Source organism: Dama dama, chromosome 20 (assembly GCF_033118175.1).
Source record: "Dama dama isolate Ldn47 chromosome 20, ASM3311817v1, whole genome shotgun sequence".
NCBI classification, from domain to species: Eukaryota; Metazoa; Chordata; class Mammalia; order Artiodactyla; family Cervidae; genus Dama; species Dama dama.
In genome coordinates this window covers 53,503,025-53,508,101 of record NC_083700.1, presented here as the reverse complement: position 1 = coordinate 53,508,101, position 5,077 = coordinate 53,503,025, and positions in this window count along the sequence as shown.

Sequence of the window (5,077 nt, the reverse complement as noted above, 5' to 3'; positions counted from 1 at the left end):
TTTGTCCCTAAATAGCATTTGGCAATATCTGGAGACATATTTGGTTGTCATAACTGGTTAGCCCTCTTCTCAGGAAATTTTACTCGACTTAACTGGAGCTGCTGTGCCCGAAGTGGATGGTCCACAGTCAGTGCCTGACATTCCATGCAGATGTTCAGCCCTTCATAAAAAGGACCAACTCTGGTGTTCTTTGTGTGACAGAGATCCCATGGGATCAGTTTAAAGTCAGTTTCCACTTTAGACTGCAGCCTTTTTAATTTTTAAATTGTTACTCTCTTGCCCTCTCCTGCTTCCCTCAGACCTCTTCTACTAAAAGCACTTCCTCACTAAGCCACTTGACTATATCTCTCAAGATCTGTTTTTAGCGACTCTCGGCCTGAAATATTACAAATCTTGCTTTTTGGTTTAGTATACATAAACCATGAAAATTTGCAAGTGTGTTTGAAAATAATGAATATTTTATAGTTGTTGAGTGCAAGTTCTACATTAATACATTAAGCCAAGTTTGTTCATGCTTTTAAAATATTTTCTGACTCTGCTGACATTTTTGCTGTTTTTATTTTTTTAATTATTAGATGTGTTAAAATCATGTTTATACCTCATGGTATGGAAATTTAAAAATTTCTCGGTTCTTTGATCGTATTAGAAGTAAAAAATTCCTACTTAAATCATCAAACTTGAAATTATTCACCTTTACTCTCCTCCAAAGTAATTCAAAAACTTTAGAATACTTGATCTATATCCAAATCCTCTCAGAACACTTTATTCTTAATTTTATTTTTTCACTTTTTAATCCCACCATAGATTATTATGATTGTTTAGTGTAATCAGTACCTATTGACTACAATAAATAAATTTGTTTATTTATCAACCTCTGTCTTGCATCTTCATTTGTTTTTACACTTTATACTTCCTATTTGGGATCACTATACTTCTGCATAAAGTAAAATATTAGAACTTCTGTTAGAGTTGATCTGCTCCCACCAAGAATATATGACAGTTCTAGTTGCTCCACAACTTCACCAACACTGGGTAGTCTTCTCAATTTTAGCCATTCTGGTGGGTATGTAGTGTTGGCTTACTGTGGTTTAATTTGAATAAATATGTTGAGTGCTTGATCATGTTCTTATTGGCCATTGATGCATATTCTTTTGTGGAATGTCTGTTCAAGATTTTTACCCATATCTTTAATTAATATATTTTCTTTTTTAGAGCCATTTTGGGTTTTCAGCAAAGCTGAATAGAAATACAAAGAGTTCCCACATGGCCCCTCCCTGAATGACAAAAATGCCCTCCTTCAACAAACATTAGTCAGGCTCCCTCTGAGCTCTTCTCCCTTCTCCCTCTCCTCTTTCTTATTAACTAGTACTTGATCCTGGACCCTATTCCTGACTTGCCCAACTTTAATAAGAATTATGCTAAGTTAGTTTATCAAGTTTTCCCCACTGTAGGTATATAATCAAATTTCTTATCACACGTTCTCGACGCTATAGATTGAATGCTTGTGTCACCCAAATATAGAATCTGGTATCAAGAAGTGCAGTGCTAATATTTAACAAATACCTAAAAATGTGGAATGAGCTTTGGAATTAGGTAATAGATATAGGCAAGAAAGTTTTGAGTAAATACAAGTGAAAACCAATATTGCCATGAAGAGAACTAGAAAGGTGATTCTGGTGAAAACTCAGACAGAAATGGGCAACATGCTATTCAAATCTGGAGGAAAGATAATCCTTTTTATAATGTGACAAAAATTACCTCCCTGAATCTGTTCATATTCTAGTATGTGGTAGAAGGTAGATGAAACTGGATATTTAACTGAGGGGATTTCTAAGAAAATTATTGAGAGAGAGGATTGGTTCCTTCTAACTGTTCATAGTGAAATGTGAGAAGAAAGTCATGAAGATGCAATTGTTAAGGAAAGGGGAACCAGAATGCAAAGATTTCAAAAATTTTCAGGCTGACAATACTACAAAATATAAGAATGTGTGTCCAGCAGAAAACAGTAAGGATGTGGTGACAGATGTACCGTCCAACAAGGAAATCAGTGTGGTGTGAATCATAAATTTAATTAGCCATCTCAAAATAGGCAAAAATAAAGACGAGACTTGTATCCACAGGAGCACTGCCAGTTGGAACTACAGGAAATAGAGAAATGGGATGAAATGAAGAAAGACAGTTGGACTTCTTAGACTCAAGAGAACTGGACCTATTCTTCTGCTAATATGCACTATCCTTTTAAGACAAGGGAAGAACCCCAAATGCAATTCAGAGATCACCAGGGCTGCTACTTCCACCACAGAGTGTGTGGACATGTGGAATAGGGGTGCAGAGCTGCCTTTATTTTGATCTCAAGGGATGGGGAAAATGCCCAGGAGAGAATCTGTGGCAGAATGAGCTCCACCCCCACAGAGCTGCAGGCTCATGATCTCAGCCAGGCAGACCCACAACCACATAATTTTCACCAGGCAGAACTGTGGAGGCAGGGATGATGACTCAGTGAGTCCTGGGGCAGGGTCTTACCTGAATAAATGCAGAAGGCAGCGCATTGAGAAAAAGAGAATTATTCTCATGCCTTCAGATATAGAAAAGCTTGCCTTGCTAGGATTTATGCTTGCTTGAGACATTCACACCTTCCTTCTTTCTTTCTATTTTTTCCCTTTGGATTGGAATGTGTGTCTTATGTTATTTGTCCATGCCCTGCCATTGTATTTGGGAGGCAAATAACTTGTCTGGCTTAAAGGGTTCACAGCTGGAGAATTTTGCCTCAGGACTATTTTTACCCTAATTCCCACCCATATCTGATTCAGCTGATACTTCAATATGACTCTGGACTTTAGATTTTAAAGTTGATTCTGTGTTAAGGCCTTTGAGACTGTTGGGATAGAATGAATATATTTTGCTTGTGAAAAGGACATGAATTTGGAGAGATCAGGGATAGAATGCTCTGGATTTTGTTTGTGTCTCCCTAAAATTCATATGTTAAAGCCTAAATTCCCAATGTGATAGTAATTGGAGGTGTGGTGTTTTTTTTGGAAGTAATTAGATCACAGAGTGGAACCTTCATGAATGGACTTATGCCCTAATAAAAACAGAACAAAACATAGGATCTTGCTGCTTTCTGTCACATGAGGATACAATGAAAAAAATAGATATCTACAAACTACAAATCACACTCTCACCAACACAGGATCTGCCAGCACCTTGAGTCTGTACTTTCCAGCCTTCAGAGCTGTGAGAAAGCAATTTTTGTTATTTAAGCCATCCTGTCTATGGTTTTTCTAGTAGTCATGTATGGGTGTGAGAGTCGGACTATAAAGAAAGCTGAGCACCAAAGAATGATGCTTTTGAACTGTGGTGTTGGAGAAGACTCTTGAGAGTCCCTTGGACTGCAAGGAAATCCAACCTAAAGGAGATCAGTCCTGGGTGCTCATTGGAAGAACTGATGTTGAGGCTGAACCTCCAATACTTTGGCCACCTGATCCGAAGAGTTGACTCATTGGAAAAGACCCTGATGCTGGGAAAGATTGAGGGCAGGAGGAGAAGGGGACGACAGAGGATGAGATGGTTGGGTGGCATCACCGACTCAATGGACATGAGTTTGGGTAAACTCTGGGAATTGGTGATGGACAGAGAGGCCTGGCATGCTGCAGTTCATGGGTCGCAAAGAGTTGGACACAACTCAGCAACTGAACTGAACTGAGGCCATCTGGTCCATAGTATTTTTGTTATATCACCCCAAATTGACCAAGACTGTTAGTGTCTAAGTCTTGTCCTGTCCTAACAAGAATACTATTAAGCCAATTTAGCAAGAATTTCCCTATTTTGTCTTTTAGCAATTTCTTATCCCCTGACAATCTAACTCTGTTTTTCAGCTATATATTCCGAGCTGGCTTTGCTATATCTGGACTTGAGCTCAGTCTTTTTTCTCTATTGCATTAGCCTTGACCCTTATTGCAATAATCTTGATAAGTCTTCCTTACCATTTTAACATGTGCTAGTATAGTGTTTCTATTATAGTCTGGTGCTGCAGCTCATATAAGACCAGAGTCATCATTGTTCACCCAAAACTATTGAGAGAGTCATTTCCTAGGCAGGTTGATAAGAAGTCTAGGGGTCCCCAAGGAGAGAGGTCTGGAATACTCAAGGAGGAAGAAAGGACAAATTTTTTACTTTTTTCCTCTATGTTCCTTAAGCTTATATAACAATAATGTATCCTGCCTGAGGACAGTCTCTGGATTAAACCTTCTGGCTAATTCTGTTAACTTAAAATGTAAATTATGGGAGTAGGTCTGGTGAGGACTTTACAACCTCCAGACATTCTTTGGATTCTTTGGAGAGTATGTAACTCCATTGCTAACACTAGCCAGCAGATACTCTTTCTACCCCCTTCTGATGTCTATGTCAGAAGCTTTCTCTATTTCCTTTATACTTTAATAAAACTTTATTACACAAAAGCTCTGAGTGATCCAGCCTCGTCTCTGGCCCCGGATTGAATTCTTCTCCTCCAGAGGCCAAGATTGTGTGATTCAGCAACAACCTTTCACTATCACCTCGTGTTCTAGGTGTAAACCTGTTAATGCTAGTTTTCATTCCCAACTGATTGATAGGAGATCTGTTAGTGAGTTCAACTCCTAACCCTGTGTTCTAGATGATAGCACAGTAAGGACAGACTTTTGATTCCTAACTATATGTGTATAAGCTTGAAACTGTATTAGAATTCCAGATTTCTATGATCTAGAACATGAGAACTTCTCAGTTGACTGAACACCCCATTCTTGAATCCCTGCAGACTACTTTTATCTTAGAGAAATGTTGAAACAAAAGGGTTCCAAGATCATGCCTTCAGACCCCAAGCCTTTCTTGGCCTTCCCAAAAAACACCCTTTATACCCCATCCTCCAGTCCCTCCATACTCCTCTCTCTATGATCCCTTTTCCTTTCCTTCTCAGAATGCTCTCTTGAAGCTTCTCTGGTGGCTTAGATGGTAAAGAATCTGCCTGCAATGCTGTAGACCCGGGTTTAATCCCTGGGTTGGGAAGATCCCCTGAAGAAGGGAATGGTTATCCACTCCAGTA